Raw genomic sequence first — 21,003 nt, forward strand, 5'->3', positions numbered from 1 at the left:
GCTCCAAACTGTATGCTCCCAATGTCCATTCTTTAGTTGGTTGTCAAGGTACTTCCCACTAGGCATTTAGCTTCTAGTATGTTCTGTTCAGAAAATACCCAGAGCTTCAAGGATGTCAATTTGGGTATCAAATATATGAATCCAGAGCAAAGTCACCTGCTACATAGTTTTCTTCAGCACCATAGTGTGATCACCTTCCCTGTGTCCAAGCTCTGCAGAGGTACAGAGTGTCTTGTCTGATAAAATTGTGCTTGAAAAAATGACACCCTAAATTGACTATGCAATACTGGCAAGACATGGGGATAATAAAAATGCATGGCCCATGTACCTTTTTTGCTGAGATTTAGATATTCTTCCCCATCCTCAATCCTCTGCCATATTTTTAATATTTTTGCTTTTTTATATTAAGCTCTAAATACGAAAGGATGAGGAAAGTCACAAACAAGGAAGAGCAAAGAGAATAAAGCTAACATAGGGAAGCATTAGCCTGGTCTCAGTAGAGAGACACAGTTTTGTGTATTGTTTATGAGTTACCCAGATAGACTATGTTAACAGACCAAAGAAAGAAGATTTAAAGAAATAAATCTGATAACTTCAGAAAACATAGGGTGATCCTGGGGAAAATATATTTGCTTTTGTCCAAAACAAGATCAATACCACCTTTTAAAAGGAAGCTTTAGAAAAAAAAAAAAAATCTCTGCATGTTGTATAAGCTTCCTGGAGCTTCCCAGTATCAATAGCTCTGTCTTTATACTGGCATTTTAATTGACTTTCCCTCATTTTTTTTTCCTTTTGTTGATCAATCTTTTTAATGAGCAATTTTGTGTAGTCAATTAGATCTAATTCTGTTGATAAAGAAAACTGAAAATAAATGAAGTCCTAAAAGTTCAGCTTAAGCTATTAAATCATTGATTAACCAAATAAAAACTACACCATATTTTTGGTTTAACCACTTGTTTAAGTTATATGTCAGCCTTTCTTCTATAGAAGTTGAGAAACTTGATTAATGAAAGCTGTTCTCTGTGGAAAAAAAGAACTTAGTTGTTCCATATGTCATAGAAAGGCTTGGTTGGAACTGAGCAGACTGTAAATCTTTCCTTTCTGGAGGGAAATACGAAATTCTTTCCACAGCTGTTAGACTCTGATCTCAAAGCTAAATTAATTATTTTTATCTTTAGGATTTTTCTTCATTTGAGACCCACCATAGCAGGGTACACTCATATCTAGTGGAGGAGGCAGCTGCAAACCTTGTGTAAATTTCAGGATTTTGCACTTACCTAACTCCTCTGAGTACCCAACTCCCCACACACCTAAAACACCATTGTTAACAATGTGGGTCTTTAAATCTTCTGAGGCTTCAAAAGCTGCAATCAGTTCAAAACTGTAGCTTGATCAAAGGCCTGTGTGTAAGGAAAAGAATGCTAAAAAAAGAAAATCTTTTGGAAAAATCATAATTTTGCCTCAGGCTAGATCTGAAGTACTAACCTACTGAGTTATACTTCCGAAGTTTAGAAGAGTGCTGTGTTTTCATCTTGGATATAGAAAGGTGGTGAATTGCCTTTGATTTCTCCTTCCTTGCTTTGAAACAAAGCAATTGTGAAAGTCTAATGCAATTCCATTCTAGCCAGTGTCCAGTGAGAAGATTCCCATGGGGCTCTTCAGCATCGTAGATTCATTCACTGCCCTTAACTGGCTTGTTGAACAAGGAGGTGTGAGTTTGGGAGTGGGTGGTTAAAATTAGTATATTTGGCACAGCAGAGAGTTGTCCATCACTGAAAAGAGAGATGATGAATATTGGTTCTAGGAATCTTCTCCTGAAATACACAATGCAAGGAGAGCTAGTAATGGTGAATGAGGAATGGGGCCAGGGATATGGAAGGCTGGACTACCCAGGACTTGAGGAATGGGCTATATCAGCCCATTCTGTATTCATAATGTACAACTGACAAGAGATCTTCACACTACTGTACTCTGACCCTCTGTCCCTTTTATAGACTCTAATGTCCTCATTTTCAAGTAAGATTGTGTGTGTGTGTGTGTGTGTGTGTGTTTTAAGTTAAAAGGGTAGTGGAACAAAAGTTGTTTGTACCTCTGCTTCCCCTCTCCTAAGAGAAATAAATTGTCCTTAGCTTTCTTTGCTATTACTTCCATTTGTTAGCAAAATTTGACTTTTACAGGCTTATGCTGATAACTAAGCCAGAATAAATGAAGTGAGAGATATACAGATTCATAACTGAAATGTGTAAGGGATTTACACAAAAGGATACAGTTTATGGTTTAATTCCTCAAGGAAAGTATCGTATGCAAGTGAGTCATTTTTGCATGACCTCAGCTGAGAAGAAGCTGGATTGAAAGAAATTCCAAAGGCATGGAAGAATGTCAGTCAGTTTACAAGAGGTATTTGGAAAATCATATATTTATTCATTCTGACACACCCCAAACACTGGATTTCACAATGCAGGAACAAATAAAAATGAAGAACAAAACACCAATAAAGGAGTAGAATCTTACCTTAATAGGTAATGAATTATCAAGTGTATATTACAAAAGAAAAAAAGGGAAATAGAACAATGCTGTTGAAAAAACTTTATGTGATGATGAAAATGTTTACACCAACACTATTCAATACCAGTAGTCACTAGCCATATGGGACTACTGAGTGCTTAAAATATTTCTAATGTGAATAAATAACTAAGTTTTACCTTTTTCTCTAATTTTAGTTAATTTAAAATTAACATTTGGCTAGTGCTTCTCTCTTAGCCTGTCTCAAAAATAGCACTAAAGATGAAGAATACCAAATTCTTCTCTAAAATCTTTCACAATTTCATTGGCTGATCTCTGCCAAATATCTCCCTTGTATTTTATTTTCCTGTCTTTAAAATGGTGCTTACAATTCATGGTCTCTAAGTAAAAACGTTAGTGACATAATATGATTTAAATATAAGATTATTCAATATAAATGTCCTATTGATATATTTCTAATCTAAGAGGTAAGATATTTGGAAGTTAATTTCAACTTGTATTGAATTACTTGGGGTAGCATAATTACAGAAATGATAATGAAAAGTTCTCTCTGCTCAAAAAACTTAAACAAACATAGAAAGATAGATGTTGGGCCAGGCGTGGTGGCTTATGCCTGTAATCCCAGCACTTTGGGAAGCCAAGGTGGGTGGATGACCTGAGGTCAGGAGTTCGAGACCCGCCTGACCAACATGGAGAAACTCTGTCTCTACTAAAACTACAAAATTAGCTGGGTGTGGTAGCATGCGCCTATAATCCCAGCTACTTGGGAGGCTGAGGCAGGAGAATCACTTGAACCCGGGAGGCGAAGTTTGCAGTGAGCCGAGATTATGGCACTGCACTCCAGTCTGGGCAACAAGAGTAAAAAAAAAAAAAAAAGAAACTCTGTCTCAAAAGTAGATGTTGATATTATTTCAATTAAGCAATAGGAAAATAGATGAAGGGGCAATAAACTCTGACTGGGAGAGTGTATTTGTCTATCTTCACACTGCTGATAAAGACATACCCGAGACTGGGTAATTTACAGAGAAAAAGAGGCTCAGTGGACTCACAGTTCCATGTGGCTGGGGAGGCCTCACCATCATAGTGGAAGGCAAAAGGCACATCTTACATGGTGGCAGACAAGAAAGAATGAGAGCCAAGTGAAAAGGGAAACCTCTTATTAAACCATCAGATCTCGTGAGACTTACTCACTGCCATGAGAACTGTATGAGTAAAAGCACCCCATGATTTGCTTATCTTCCACTGGGTCCCTCCAACAACACATGGGAATTATGGGAGCTACAGTTCATGATGAGATTTGTGTGGGGACAGAGAGCCAAACCATATCAGAGAGAATTGGGATATTGAAAGACAAAGTTGAATTTGGGCTGAGTGTGACAGAGTAGGAAGGAAGGCCTTTCTAAGCAAAATAGTGTGGCATGAGCACAGGCATAGAGGGAAGGTCAGAGCCTTCAGTGCATGCTGAATTAGTCTGGTCTGGCTCTAAATGGGGCCTAAAATGCCCACTATGGATTTGTATTGATATTCTGGAGGCAAGGGAGTTAAATTAGAGCATTTGGGATAAATGAGAAACAAGATAAGATCTGTGATTTTGAAAAATAACTCTAGTGTCAGTGTCAATGAACTTTCAGAGAAAGATGTGCAGGGATGAAGATTAGTTGGGAGAATATAGAAAGTGGTCAAGCAAAGAGTAAAAAGATTGACTAGGATCCTAATGAAAGATCAATAAAAAGCGAGCATATAAGGATTGAGTAAAGTCCACAAAATCTGGTGGCCCAACTCATGTGGGTGTTTATGGAAGACAGCAAGACAAAGGTAACTAGGTTTTAAGTTTGAGTGGCTAAGTGATAACATTTATCAAAGCAGGGAGCAAGGAGAAGTCTGGGCTTGTTGATTTTGAAGCATTAGCTTGGCATCCATTTATAGATTAACAAATAAATACAGACATGAATGTGAGTCTTCCCATAGACATTAGGCCTGCATCAGAATCAACATGTCCAAACCTGAGCAAACATCTCTTGGATGTCCAACTGGGTGTTGGAAATGCAAATCTTGGGCTCAAAAGAGAGGTCCGAAATAGATATGTGATTCATCTGAGTAGAAATGACACTGGAAGTTATAAAGGTGTGACTTTAGTTAAGAAGAGAACATTGTGTAGCTCACAAAAGAGGATAAGGGCAGGTCCTTGGGGGCAGGAGTCATCAAGGGAGATGGAGAAGTAAAAATAGAATTTGAAGAACTCAGGAAGAAAGTAATCAAGTCAAGAAAATAATAGATTGTATATACTGAAATCTAAGAACCAAATAAAATGCAAACACAAAACATGCTGTTAATTACTTTCTGTAAATCACTTTCTACCTGAGCAGGCCCCAGAGTGGGACAAAGATAGGGAAACTCCATGTAAACAGGGGTTGTTTGACAGAAAGACCAATGACTGGAGGTGGGTAGGGTTTAAGAAGCAGTAGACACAGCAAAAGAGGTGTTCCCTGCGATGTGAGATCTCATATAGTTGAGGGGAAGATGGGAGTGGGGAGATGCTTTTGGTGCTCACATCACATCCCTGGACCCACTTAATTAGGCAGTTGAGACACTGGGTGAACCAATGTTAGTTATCAGCATTGTCAAATAATCAACGATCAGTTGTTTCTTTCTATCTGGACCCTGAGCAAGTAGCATCAACTCTCTGAATCTTGGTTTCCTCCCATCGAAAAGAGGTTTAATTATAGGATTCATAGCAGTGAGGATTAAATAGGATGATGCATCTGACACAACTGGGGGTTAATTAATATTAGTTCCCTTCCATTTTTGCTTCTCTTCATGGCTTTGTATCAGGCACGCCCATCCAATGAGTGTTCCTAATGTGTCAGTGGAATGCAGTGTTTCCATGTTGGAAGAAATCTCAGGCCCCTGACAAAGGACAATTTTATCTCATCTGAAGCCGGTTCGATAAATACTTTGTTGCATAAATCAATGAATAATCACGAATCAGTCAATCAATCCTGTTCATTTAGCTCCCCCATCCAGGTCCTAACACTCTTGAACCACCTCTGACTGCTTGGAAATCAGAAATTTTGGGGTCAGTTTCTCCCCATTCACTTTGAAGCTTATCAATTCTAGCTTTGGGGGCATACAATTTAAAAAGAGTAAAAGGTAAAAGACAGCCAAAAAGGTAACTACCTACATCAGACAATTTAGAAATTAACTGTTTTTATCCCATATGGCAGCAGAGATATTAATGACTATTTTCCAGGGTAACAGAAATAGGATGCGGTGGGGTCAGGACTGAGAATTTTTTCAAGATAATGCCTGAATGGTCACACCATAGGGTCTGTATAATCCACTGAGAAAAAATATCATGTATCCGAGTAATTGAAGTCAATCTGTGTATGGTGGTTAGGGAGAAGAGTTATGGGTTAAGTTGATCTATCAGTCTGATCTGTATTTTATCACTGAAGGGGAAATATAAATATAGTTTTAAGAGGTATGTTCAAAGCTTATATCAAATAGTGCTTCTCTATAATGAGTGAGAGAGTTCAAAATATATGCTTTACTTCAGAAAATTGGCACATAAGGGAGCTAAATGAGCAGGATTGATTGAATGATTCACTGAGTAATTCACCCTTTTATGCAACAAAGTATTTATTGAACCATACCATGTTCCACACTAATTACCAGGAGCTAGAAAAAACTGTGGAGTAGATAAACAGGATCCCCGTTTTCACAGCATGCAGTCTAGTAGGTAGGATGCGCACTGCATAAGTAACTGTAAGAAAGATCAGTTTTTTGTTTTTTGTTTTTAGGACAGAGTCTCGCTCTGTCACCAGGCTGGAGTGCAGTGGCACAATCTCGGCTCACTGCAACCTCTGCCTCCTAGGTTCAAGTGCTTCCCCTGCCTCAGCCTCCCAAGTAGCTGGGACTACAGGTGCGTGCCACCACGCCTAGCTAATTTTTGTATTTTTAGTCGAGATGGGGTTTTACCATGTTGGCCAGGATAGTCTCTATCTCTTGACCTCGTGATCTGCCCGCCTCAGCCTCCCAAAGTGCTGGGATTACAGGCATGAGCCACCACACCTGGCTGTAAGATCAGTTTTATGAAGGCATTATAGACACACACAAGAAGGGAGGCTTCACCTAACAGTGGGAGTATACTAACAACAATAATATGATTAGAGATAACAGTTGTACAGTGTTTACTATGGAACAGGCACTGTTTAAAACACTTTACATATATCATTTTTAAAAATCTACTTATCAACACTATGAAGTAAGTACTATTATTACCTCATTTTAACAGATGAAGGAACTGAGTCCCAGAAAGGTTCAGTAACGTGCCCAAGTTCGCATGGTCAGTATGTGGCAAAGGCAAGATTTTAATCCAGATGTGAGGCCCAAAAGTACACACACTTAGTAACTGGAATTTATAAAAACAGATATATCTAAGCAATTTAATACATTGATCTGTTTTATCTCATGTATTTTAGGCCAGGAAGAGACACAGAGAAATCCATTTTTAACAGCCTGATTTATGAAAGCTATTATTGACCAGCTACTTTGGTAACTATAGTTGTAATACTTTTGACCTGTATTTTTATTGACTGCCATCTAGTTTTAGTGTCTGTCTCCAACAGAAGCCTGATCAGGCCGTAACCAGTGTGTACCTTCATAAGCCACATGACCTGTGTTTGTTCTCATGGGAACAAGAACAGCAAGAACGGTAGCTATTCCTCAGAACACAAAAGAGAAGATAAGCCCAAAAGATAGACTGTGTGAACTGAACAGGCTTTTTCACGGCCTTTCCCACACTTGCTGGTATCACAGAGGTGATGCAACCTGAGGCTCACGCATGATATCAATGTCCAACTGATGTTGCATGAATTGACACTCACTCTTCTATGGATACTGGAACAGATGCTTTTGGTGCTCACATTACATCCCTGGACCCACTTCTGAATCCTGTGCAGTTGTGTGGACAGTTCCATGTAGGCTTTTTGCTCTTCTGCTGCAGGGCTTTCATCAAAGTCAGGGCAACCTACTCAGCTCAGAAAGTGAGTGCAGGGGAGCTTTGCAGTGAAAGCTAAGCTACCAGGGGTAACTCTAAACCCATGAGGGGTGGAGCTACAACGTTATTTTAGTCTGTACAGTTAAGTCACAAAAGATGAAGCATAAAGACAGGAAGACAAATATTAGGACAAAACACATAATCATCCGAAAACTGGATGGTGCCAGGGAAAGGAATGAGAAATATAACAATATGTATTTTGTCATTGCTCATAGTAAGGAATTAAGAGTCCTTCAAAAGAAATAGAGGATTAAGGACATTGTGTAATGGCAATCATACAGAACAAATATGAAAACCTTTTAAGTCATATAGCCACAAAGCAAAGCAAATACAAATCTTACAGAAAATCATATAAAGTAAGAATAAAAACTGAGATGAAGGTGGTGTGAAATATTATATACTTATAAGATCAAACATTATTTTCACATTAATAAATGTATTAATGGATGAATTTGCCTATTCAAAATCCCCAAAAAAGATATTTTTGGAAATTATAAAGCTAAATTTAATTGTAGGCTTTATACAACAGATACTTAAAACAAAACAAAAATAACTAAGAAAAGTTGTAAATTAAAATATGGGAAAATACATGTGAGGAAAATGCAAGCAAACAATTAGGAAAGCAGGGGTTACAACCTTAGTATTAGAAAAAGTAAATAGGGGCCAGGTGCGGTGGATCATGCCTATAATCCCAGCACTTTGGGAGGCCGAGGTGGGTGGATCACGAGGTCAGGAGATCGAGACCATCCTGGCTAACACAGTGAGACCCCATCTCTACTAAAAATACAAAACTTAGCCGAGCATAGTGGTGGGTGCCTGTAGTCCCAGCTACTCGGGAGGCTGAGGCAAGAGAATGGAGTGAACCCAGGAGGCAGAGCCTGTAGTGAGCTGAGATGGTGCCACTGCACTCCAGCCTGGGTGACAGAGCGAGACTCCATCTCAAAAACAAACAAACAAACAACAACAACAACAACAAAAAAAAAAAACCAGAAAAAGTAAATAGGGAGAAAAAAGGCATTTGATGATACAGTTATGGTCAACTTAGATTGGTAAAGAATGAAATTTACAATGGTGTTCAGTAATTAGGGATAGCCATATACCAAATAATGTAGTATTAATAGTCATAAAGTCAATAGCACAAGAAACACAAAGAAAAAAGAAGAATCATACTACGAGAAAGAGACTCTCACTATCTGTATTAGCCTGTCTCACATTGCCATAAAGAAATACCAGGGACTGGGTAATTTATAAAGAAAAGAGGTTTAATTGGCTCATATCCATAGGTTTAAGAGGAAAAATAGTGGCTTTTTCTCCTGGGGAGGCCTTAGGGAGCTTTTACGCATGATGGAAGGCAAAGCAGGAGCAGGCACACCTCACATGATGGGAGCAGGAGGACGAGAGAGAGAGGAGGGAGGTGCTACCTACTTTTGAACAACCAGATCTTGTGATAACTCAATAACTCATTATCACAAGAACACCACCAAGGGATGACGCTAAACCATTCACGAAGAATCCACTCCATGAATCCAATCACCTTCTACTAGGCCCCACCTCCAACACTGAGGATTACAATTTGACATGACATTTGGGCAGGGACACAGATCCAAACCACATCATTCTGCCCCTGGCCCCTCCCAAATTTCATATCCTTCCCTGATTGCAAAATTCAATCATGCATTCCCAACAGTCCCCCAAAGTCTTAACTCATTCCAGCACAAACTCACAAGTCTACAGTTTAAAGGCTCATCTGAGACAAGGCTAGTCCCTTCTGCCTATGAGCCTGTAAAATCAAAAATAAGTTACTCCCAAGATGCAATGGAGGTATAAGCAATGGGTAAATACTTCTGTTTCAAAAGGGAGAAATTGACCAAAAGAAAGGTGCTACAGGCCCCATGCAAGCCCTAAACCCAGCAGGGCAGTCATTAAATCTTAAAGCTCCAAAATAATCTCCTTTAGCTTCATGTCCCACATCCAGGGCACTCTGGTGCAAGGGTAGGCTTCCAAGGCTTTGGGCAGCTCTGTCACTGTGGCTTTGCAGGGTTCAGCCCCCACAGGTGCTCTCAAGGGCTGGCATTGTATGCCTGCAACTTTTTCAGGCACAGGGTGCAAACTGCTGGTTGTTCTACCATTCTGGGGTCTGGAGATGGTGGCCCTCTTCTCACAGTTCCACTAGGCACTTTTCTAGTAGGGGTTCTCCATGAGGGCTCCACCCATGCAACAGACTTCTGCATGGACATCTAGGCTTTTCCATACATCTTCTGAAATCTAGATGAAGGCTCCCAAGCCTCAACTCTTACACTCTATGCACCCACAGGCTTAACACCACATGGAAGCCACCAAGGCTTATGGATTGCACCCTGTGAAGCAGTGGCCCAAACTGTATCTGGGCCCCTTTGGGCCATGGCTGAAGTGGCTAGGATGCAGGGAGCAGTGTCCTGAGGCTGCACAGGGAGGCAAGGTCTGGACTTGGTCCATAAAATCATTCTTCTCTCCTAGGTCTCTGAGCCTGTGATGGAAGGGGCTGCCACGAAGGTCTCTGAAATGCCTTTGAGGCCTTTTCCCCATTTTCTTGGCTATTAGCAGTTAGCTGCTTCTTTTTACTTTTGCAAATTTCTGCAGCCTGCTTGAATTCCTTAACTGAAAATGGGCTTTTCTTTTCTATTGCATGGCCAGACTGCTCATTTTCCAAACTTTAAAAGCTCTGCTTCCTTTTTAAATACAAGTTCCAGTTTTAGGTTATTTATTTGCTCATGCATATGAACATAGGTTGTTAGAGACAGCCAGGCCATATCTTGAATGCTTTGATGCTTAGAAATTTCTTTTACAGATACCCTAAATCATTCCTCTCAAAAGTTCCACAGATCCCTAGAGCAGGGACACAATACAGCTAGGCTCTTTGCTAAAGCATAGCAAAAGTGACCTTAACTCCAGTTCCCAATAAGTTTCTCATTTCCATCTGAGACTTCCTCATCCTGAACTTCATTGTCCATATCACTGTCAGCACCTTGGTCACAACCATTCAACAAGTCTCTAAGAAGTTCCAAACTTTCCCTCATCTCCTTGTCTTCATCTGAACTCTTCACACTTTTCCCACCTCTACCCATTACCCAGTTACACAGCTGCTTCATTTTCAGGTATTTTTATAGCAATACTCCACTCCTTAGTATGAATTTTCTGTATTAATTCCTTCTCATATTGCTATAAAGAAATACCAGAGACTGGGTAATTTATGATGAAAAGAGGTTTAATTGGCTCACGGTTGCACAGCCTGTATAGGAAAGACAGTGGCTTCTGCTTCTGGGGAGGCGTCAGGAAACAAAGCAGAAGAAACTTTGGTGGAAGGCAAAGCAGGAGCAGGCACATCTCACATGGTGGAAGCAGAAGAAAGAGGTGGGGGGAGATGCTACTCACTTTTAAACAACCAGATCTTGTGATAACTTGATAACTCATTCACTCACTATCAGCACTAAGAGGATGATGCTAAACTATTCATGAAGGATCCACCCCATGAATCCAACCACCTCCCACCAGGCCCCACCTCCAACACTGAGGATTACAAATTTACATGATATTTGGGTGGACACACAGATATAAACCAAATCACTATCATTTTATGTTTAATCAAGTTTTTAAAATAAGGATATAGGGGACCTAAATAACATAATTAATAAGACTCTTCTACTTGATTTTCTACTCTGAAAGCAGAACATGTTTTCAGGTACCCATGGAACAATCACAAATCTTGGCCACAAAGAAAACTTGTCAAATCCTAAAAATAAATAATAATAAAGGTAACAATCTCAGACCTATGTATTACACTAAAATTAATGTAGTAGAAATTAAAAAATAAACAAAAATACCATGCTACCTCTAAATTAGAAAAATCTTTTGAAAAAATACTCTTGGGTCAAAGATTCAAATACATATTCGCAGGATGGATTTGGTTGGAGAGGTTCTTGACAGAAAATACCTAACATGAAAGTCTTACATCAATAAACAAGAAAGAATACAAATAGATGAGTTAAACATTCAGATTAAAAAGTTAGGGGAAAAACCCACAACAAATCTTATAAAAGTAGAAATAATTAATGAGATAAATATAAAAATATACATTAAAATAATGAGATAACACAATTACAAAATTTATAATCAAATTTCTGAGTTATTTTCTTGAAAAGTCTATAAAATTTCAATCCGTTAGCTAACCTAATTATGAAAAAAAGACAACTTAAAACTACTTAAACAAAAAATTACAATATGAGAAGTTCCCAAAAGCTTATTGAAAGAAACTGAAGATGCAACTTGGCTCAATACTTTGCAAGTAAATTTGAAGAAGTTAATGGAATAATGACCATTCAAAATTATCACATTCTAATCCCTCAGATTTGTAAATGTTACCTTATTTGGAACAAGTGTCTTTACAGATGTGATTAAGCTAAAGATTTTGAGATGAGATTATCTCATATATCCAGATGGCCCCTAAATGCAATGATGCAATGACAAGTGTCCTTTTAAAAAAGAAACAAACAAGGAGAAGGCAAGATGACCATAGAAGAACAGACTAGACTTATGTGGGCCACAAGCCAAGAAACACCTAGAACCACCAGAAGCTGGAAGAAGCACAGTACGGAACGTCCCCTAGAGCCTTCAAACAGAATAGGGTTATGCTGACACCATGGTTTCAGACCTCTGGCTTCCAGAACTGTGAGAGAGTGACTTTCTATTGTTTTAAGTCTTCTAGTTGGTGGTAATTTGTTACAGCAGCCCAGGAAATTAGTAACAGAATGAAATACTTGAATCTTAAGTGCACAATTCTCCACATATTTTTAATTTAAAATGTTGTGTCTATCACTTCCATTTCCTTTTTTCCGTGCTAACTCCTGTCCCCATAGTCTCACCTTCTAGCCCCCATTTATAGCACATGCAAAGGCCCTGGGGCAAGAAAGAAAGTAGCCTGTTCAAGAAACTGGAAGAAGACCAGTGTCTCCAGAGTATAGTAAACAGAGGAGTGGGTGGCACCTGATAAAAGTTTTTCCTGACAAAAGACAATTCCCAGTGTAAAATGAATTCCGGTACCAGATATTAAGCTAATGTGTACTAACTCATCTATGCACTCTTTATCTGATGTGGTTGCTTAAGGTCTAGGTGAGTTACACAATGAAACAATTAGCGGATAGCATAAAAATAAAAAGAGTAAGGACAAATTAGTGAAGCAGAAAGATCTCCTTTATAACAAGAGTAGCTACATTGACTTCAAATGCTTCAACCCAAGAATGGATTTAAACAAACACGTACGACACATTAAAGATTGGAGCCACAAATGTGCTGTTTCATAAACAGTGGCAGTTACTTCAACATCTCAACCTACTCAGTATATTCAAATAAAATGAAAAGACTTAGAGCAAATGATTGCTTCTGCCTATTTTTATTTCATTGTTTGGCTGTTTGCATTACTATACACTCAATATTTTTCTCATGGATTATTAAAAGAAATCAGAAACAGCTGCTGCTGGCTGCAAGATTATTTGAACTACCATATCACTCCTCTTAACACACACACACACACACACGCACACACACACTAGCACTGAACCATGGTCAAGTAGGCAGTGATAAAAAATGTTCAATCAGAAATAATGTGCATCCTGCCCTCCCTCTGACTCCAAGATAAATACATCAAGTCTTTAAAGGGCAAAGAATTAACAATTGTTTTCATCCCCTTCTTTTCTATTTCCTTAAAATCATGGATACTCTTACTTTAGTTCGAGATTTTTGTGGAATCTGCAAGTGTATCCAGTCTACTTCCAGATTAAATCCCCAATATTATTTTTTAGTGTCTTCATCTACTTTTGTGAGTTAGCACTATCTTGCTAGCAGTTACTTAATGAGGTGTATGGTAATATATTTGGTACAGACTACTTTGCCTACATAACTACTCAGGTGCAACTATTTTCCTCTTCTAATAAGAACTTGTACTCTTCAGATCCAGGCATTTCAGATCAATATTGTCTTCTGTTTTCTAGAAAGCTAACATATAATTCAAGGAATCTCTATTATATATTTATTATAATACTCTTATCATTTGGAGATGTATTTGGAAAACTACATCTCTTTCCCTTCTGTCCAGCTTGGTTTAGATTAGAGAAGTATGTGAGAGCATGAGAAAACCCCATTGGAAAGTGGGCAAGGGACATGAACAGACATTTCTCAAAAGAAGACATACATGCAGCCAACAAGCATATGAATAAAGCTCAATATCACTGATCATTAATCATCTCTCACCAGTCGGAATAGCTATTATTAAGTCAAAAAATAACAGATGCTGGCAAGGTAGTGCAGAAAATGGAATACTTATACACAGTTGGTGGGAGTGTACATTGGTTCAACCATTGTGGAAAACAGTATGGTGATTCCTCAAAGAGGTAGAAGCAGAATTTCCATTTAACCTAGCAATCCCATTACTGGATATGTGCCCAGAGGTATATGAATCGTTCTACCATAAAGACACATGCATGTGAATGTTCACTGCAGCACTATTCATGATGGCAAAGACATGGAATCCACCTAAATGCCCATCAATGACAGATTGGATTAAAAAATGTGGCACATATACACCATGGAATATTATGCACCCATAAAAGAGAACAAGATCATGTCTTTTGCTGGAACATGAATGGAGCTGGAGGCTATTATCCTTAGCAAACTAATGCAAGAACACAAAACCAAATACTGCATGTTCTCACTTATAAGTGAGGGGAGGGTGAGAGGAGGGGGAGCAGCAGAAAAGATACTATTGGGTACTGGGCTTAACACCTGAGTGATGAAATAATCTGTATAACAAACCCCCACGACATATGTTGATCTATGTAACACACCTGTATATGTACCCTCAAACCTAAAATAGAAGTTAAAAAGAATTTATTATAGTTAAATTATATAGCATGTTTCACACAACCTTCAGCTTCATCTCCTGATATAGTTTTTTTTTTTTTTTTTTTTTTTTCATTTTGAGACGGAGTCTCACTCTGTCGCCCAGGCTGGAGTGCAGTGGCGTAATCTCAGCTCACTGAAAGCTCCACCTCCTGGGTTCTCGCCATTCTCCTGCCTCAGCCTCCCAAGTAGCTGGGACTACAGGTGCATGCCGCCATGCCTAGCTTTTTTTTTTTTTTAGTAGAGACAGGGTTTCACCATGTTAGCCAGGATGGTCTCGATCTCCTGACCTCGTGATCTGCCTGCCTCAGCCTCCCAAAGTGCTGGGATTACAGGCGTGAGCCACTGCGCCTGGCCTACTTCTGATACAATTTTATGAGTTGGGGAGGCATTATTATCACATTTGACAAATGAGAAGTGTGATCAACATTGAAGTGAATCAACAAATGCTGAAGTGGTGAGGGGAGAGCCTGGAGAATTGGGTGCCCTCACTCCTCACCTGGGCCTTTACCCATGAATCGTGAACCTCTGCCTTAAACAACTGCCTAAGGAAATATGACTATGCTTATTCCGTCTCTACGAGAAACTGTTCAGGAGGTATAAGGCAAGTGACTCCCATCACAAGCGAGGGACTCTTCAATAAGAAAAGATATATATGATAAAAGTGACATTTCATTTAAGTATTCATGGATGCTTTGCATGTTCAAGGAGCTTTTCCAGGCACTGGGAATGGAGTAAAGAGTAAACAGGTGCAATTTCAGGCCTAAAAGAAAGCAGAAGCTTGTAGGAAAATAGGCAATGAATTCACAATCACAACAATAATCACATAATGAAAAGTATTTGGGGATTCTTTCAAAGATAGGCACGGATTTTATGAAGCACAGATTTTATGAGTAAGTATCTGAAATCAAGTCTATATCACCAGGTGAAAACTCCTTGAAGATATGATACTTAATTTGAAACCTGAAGGCCAGCAAGTTGGAATAGGGCATTTTAGACAGCACATGTAAAAGCTCTGCAAGAAAGAAAGTGGCACTTTTAAAATGCTGGAGGAAGGTCAGTATGTCGACAGCATGGTCAGCAGGGGCATAGGTCATGCCTACCTTCAGAGGTAGACCCAGGCCAGTTCATAGAGCCTTGTGGGTTTGCTAAAAATTTTGAATATTTCCAAAGTGAAATGGGAAGGCGCTAAACAGTTTTATGTAGAGGATTAATATGCTCTAACTTCTCATAGTAAACAATCACTTTAGCTGCTCATCAGAGAGAAGGACAAAAGTTGAAAGAAGAATTAGGAAGTTCAAACTAGAAATATAATAGAGAGCTGGTTGATATGGTTTGGGTCTGTGTCCCCACCCAGATCTCACCTTGAATTGTAATAATCCCCAAGTGTCAAGGGGGGGATCAGGTAGAGATAATTGAATCACGGGGGTGGTTCCCCCATACTGTTCTCGTGATAGTGAGTGAATTCTCCCGAGAGCTGATGGTTTTCTAAGGGGCTTCCCCCTCGGCTGGGCGTTCATTCTCTCTCCTGCCACCCTGTGAAGAGGTGTCTGCTGCTATAAGCTTCTTGACGCCTCCACAGCCATGTGCAACTGAGACAATTAGACAACTTTTTTCTTTACAAATTACCCAGTCTTGGGCAGTTATTTATAGCAGCGTGAGAACAGACTAACACACTGGTAGATTCTTTCTTCTTTTTCCTGAATGACTTAATCTTATTTTGCTAACTTTAATAATCTGAGATCTCAGATATCTTGCCACATAAATAGCTATTTTATTCTTTATCTAAAGTTGATTTCTTATTAATGTTATTACTCTAGAAACTGTAAGTGCCTTCCTTATATATGTGATTTATGCAGAGACATTTTGGTTATTAGAGATGATATTAGGAAAATATCAATTTTCCAGGATTTTTGATTAACAAATGCAACGTAGGACTCACATTTTTGCAGGGTTCACAATTATCTCTACCACATTTCTCAAGAGGCTCTCTGGTAACTTTCATTCCAGATCAGTGACAAAGATGACAGAAATTGTTGCTATCGTAGCTCATTTACACGCAAGATGAAACCAGCGGGACAGATGTTCCTAAAAAGAATAAAATGCAATTTAAGAAAATAACTCTCTTTGAACTTTGAAAACGACGTGGAGGAAATTTGGATTCTGATTTCAAAAGGCAGGATTTGTGAAGAGTAATGATTTTACAGCATCCCACCCCACTCCCTTCTTTCTGGTTGAACTGATGGATGCTCCGACCTACAGCATTTGTACTGATTCTACATTGATCTGTTTTCTGCATTGGGCCTGACTTAAGGGAATCTGACAGCACTGGGCCAAAAAATCAGTAACATTTATTAGGCCCTTGGTTACTGAACAAGCACAGAGACAACGAAAAACTTAACTAAAGATTGTGTTTATACACTTGACACGTGTCAGGTAAGATATCTGGTTCACATACAATAAAAATGAAATGTGGATTTCTCTGGAACTTGCAACTTACAGGACTTACTCAAATGGGCATTAAAAAGGTGCAACATGACTGCTTTTCTCTATAAAGGAAGGACATTTAAATTGAGACAGTGGAGAAATGCACATTATACAGATACATCTTCCATCTAGAAAAGAATTCTTGCCTTTTTTCTTTTATTGGCACAGACAGAGAAGAGGAGTGGTGTGTCTGTTTGTTTGTTTTTCAAATGTTTAAATGTCACTCAAGAGAAAGTTTTTCCTATATTTCTATGAGACTTGTCTTATCACCAGAATTCAAGTCTACAATCTCTTATACACAATTCCAAAATTGAAAATTCTGAAACTGTAAATGTTTTTGCAATTTTGGCTCCAAAGCTCTTTGAGTGGCAAAATCTGCCTTAATCTTTATTCTACTAAGAATATTTATTTCACTGTATAAATTTTAATGTATTTATTGTGTGGTGTACCCTCAGGCCTGTATATGCAGAATATTTAGAATATACACTGTATTTCCTTTCTAAAATCTAAAATATTTTGAATTTTCACCTAAGAGTTTTGGATAAAGGAATGTGAACCTATGCCACAGAGAAAAGAAAATTCAGCTCACTGAGTCTGATTCCCTCCAAGCTCCTATCGCTGTGGGCAAGTGCTGAAAGACTCATCATATTGGGAAATGAAGTCCTTGTCCAAATGACCTGATGAATCACTTCCTTCCTTTTTGGCCAGTCTGGTCTGTTCATGGGTCACTGAAGACAGGAGTCAAAGAATCACTGTGTTTTAGAACTGACGTGCTGATCTAAATTTTAGATTCTAAAATATGCTCTGTTGACTAAGCTGCATTGCCTGGTAACAAAGACAATCACAATGAGGATTCATTCATTGCATAAATATTTACTGAGCACCTATTATGAAATGTCAAACATGTTGTAACAGAAAAAGAACTCAGATACAAGTCAGGAGAACTGGGTTCAAATTGATTTAGCCATCTAACTCCTGTATAGTTTGGCAAGTCACTTAACTACTCTTTCTCTCTAGATACTTATGATAATTAAATTTAATAATATACTCAAAAGCACATTTGTACATTTTATTGAGCTTCTGTGCTAAATGCCTTACATGTACCATATAAAGAATTATTATGTGCAGAGAATAAGATTGGTGGACATACTAGGATGTGTAAAACACCCACCCTCAAAGAGCAAACTGATAGAGGAGTAACATATGCACCTACAGAACTATGCCAGGCTTTTATTTTTTTTAATCACTGATAGGCAGCACTAAAATAATTTTGGAAGATAAGCTGCTCTGAGTCCTTGCCAGAAAAATATGGAAGGGGGAAGGGAGAAAGAAGCATCTGAAAGGAATTTCATCTAAAACAGCTGCCTTGCTAAGTCCCTGTTTCAAATTGCCTGTTAGCTGATCTGACTTAAGACTTTTTTTTTTTTTTTAATCAAGAAACAAAATCTGTGGGGTTTGCTAGTTCAATTCATTTGCACATTTCTCACAGCTACATATGGCAGGACTGGAATGATCAAATTTCCTTCGGCTTTATCATAAATCACAGAGATTCCAATGTGTCCTTCACAGCTTTAAGTTTTCAAAACCATCATGACTAATGAAATATTTATTCTGAAACCTACAGCCACTTGCATGGAGTCACGTTCCTTAGAGGAGAGACTTTGACAAAGAGCCCATCAAAAAAGCAGCTGGGGGCCCCCGACCCTGGCCCCACTACCCTCCTCCACTTTTGGCCTTTGCATCTGCCACCTTCAGGTTACCAAATGGCATCTGTCATAAACTGTGAGCACAGGCCTTTTGCTCAATTCGACAGCTTTCACTTGGAAACTAATCAAACTTTAAGGATTCGACTTAAGAGCAGAAAAAGGCTTTCTCAAGGTTTTATTACTTTCTAAAATGTATTAGGTTACAAATCAAGTTAATTTTAAAAGAGAACCTAGTTATTTTTACTAGATGGTTTAAAAGTTTTCACTGTTATATAAAGCCAAACAACCAAAATCAGGTAAATTTGCCTACAAATTGGCTGTTGGCCAAGTGTTTGCAGAAAAACTAGGTTGAACCCATTTGCTGCAAAAGCAACAATGAGTCAAATGATGAAGAGGCTGGGCCGACATAGAAATGTAGTCCTTCCTCCTTGAGATTGCTGACCGAATGTAGATTGACAAAGATCCTGCGGAGATGTCTTCCATGCTCCTTTGCAATGTTTCTTGGCTATTCCTCCCATCAAGAATGGCAATCATTAAAAAGTCAGGAAACAACAGGTGCTGGAGAGGATGTGGAGAAATAGGAACACTTTGACACTGTTGGTAGGACTGTAAACTAGTTCAGCCATTATGGAAAACAGTATGGCAATTCCTCAAGGATCTAGAACTAGATGTACCATATGACCCAGCCATCCCATTACTGGGTATATACCCAAAGGATTATAAATCATGCTGCTATAAAGACACATGCACACGTATGTTTATTGCGGCACTATTCACAATAGCAAAGACTTGGAATCAACCCAAATGTCCATCAGTGACAGACTGGATTAAGAAAATGTGGCACATATACACCATGGAATACTATGCAGCCATAAAAAAGGATGAGTTTGTGTCCTTTGTAGGGACATGGATGCAGCTGGAAACCATCATTCTTAGCAAACTATCACAAGAACAGAAAACCAAACACCGCATGTTCTCACTCATAGGTGGGAAGTGAACAATGAGATCACTTGGACTCGGGAAGGGGAACATCACACACCGGGGCCTATCATGGGGAGGGGGTAGGGGGAAGGGATTGCACTGGGAGTTATACCTGATGTAAATGACGAGTTGATGGGTGCTGATGAGTTGATGGGTGCAGCACACAAACATGGCACAGGTATACATATGTAACAAACCTGCACGTTATGCACATGTACCCTAGAACTTAAAGTATAATAATAATAATAAATTTAAAACAAAACAAAACAAAACAAGCAAACAAAACAAAACAAAACAAAAAAAGAAGTGAAATCCATTTCTCCTTCTCTTGTCTGATCTGTCTGTATGGACAGCTTTCACCAACAGAATGGGACAAGAGTGGCAGTGCCAGTTCTGGCCCAGGTTTTAAGGGTTCTTACAACTTTTGCTTTTGCTCTCTTGCAACACTGACTGAGACTGCCATGTAAAGGAACTGGCCCAGTCCCTCTGAGGACGAGAACCCATTGAAAAGAGAGCGTAAGTGCCCCAGCCAGCAAGACGAGTGAAGCCATCTTGTTCCTTCTGGCCAGGATGACATTCTAGCTAAATGCAACCATGCAGATAAGCCCAAGTGAAAGCAGCAGAAAAGTTACCCAATCACCTCACAACATTATGAGAAATAAATTATTGTGGTTTATGCTTCTATGTTTTAGGGACACCTGTATTCTGATTTTGGCCTTGCCACTAATTAGTTGTTGACAAGATGTTTGATTCTATGTAGTTTATCTCACATCTCAACGGTGGAAATGTGAACTATGTAAAAACTAAAGTCCCTTCTTGTTTCTGTGTTATGGAAACTTCTCCCAAATCTGCAAACTTGAATCGATCCTTGATGGCAGAAAGCTGTAAAGGTTCAGTAAAAATAACCAGGTCGGGCACAGTGGCTCACGCCTGTAATCCCAGCACTTTGGGAGGCTGAGGTGGGTGGGTCACGAGGTTAGGAGTTCAAGACCAGCCTGGCCAAGATGGTGAAACCCCTCTCTACTTAAAAAAAAAAAAAAAAAAATATATATATATATATATACACACACACACACACACACACACACACACACACACACACACAAAAATTGCTGGTCACAGTGGCAGGTGCCTGTAATCCCAGCTACTCTGGAACTCCAGAGGCTGAGGCAGGAGAATTGTTTGAACCCAGGTGGCAGAGGTTGCAATGTGCTGAGATCGCGCCACCGCACTCCAGCTTGGATGACAGAGCCAGACTCCATCTCAAAAAAAACAAAAAACAAAAAACAAAAAACAAAACCAAAAAAAAAAACAGAG

At 39.0% G+C, this 21,003-nt stretch overlaps 1 long non-coding RNA gene across 1 annotated transcript in view; it reads right to left on the reverse strand.

The window, feature by feature from the left end:
* LOC103876244 overlaps positions 1 to 19,311 on the reverse strand; it is a 95,899-nt gene extending 76,588 nt beyond the window's left edge. Inside the window, exons 1-2 of the long non-coding RNA XR_004176514.1 lie at positions 17,589 to 19,311; positions 16,455 to 16,600 (exon numbers count right to left, since the gene is read on the reverse strand). This is a non-coding gene — a long non-coding RNA (uncharacterized LOC103876244). The remainder of the gene's footprint in view (positions 1 to 16,454; positions 16,601 to 17,588) is intronic.
* Positions 19,312 to 21,003: the final 1,692 nt, after the last annotated feature.

The sequence above is a fragment of the Papio anubis genome, chromosome 10, assembly GCF_008728515.1.
Source record: "Papio anubis isolate 15944 chromosome 10, Panubis1.0, whole genome shotgun sequence".
In the NCBI taxonomy this organism is placed as follows: domain Eukaryota; kingdom Metazoa; phylum Chordata; class Mammalia; order Primates; family Cercopithecidae; genus Papio; species Papio anubis.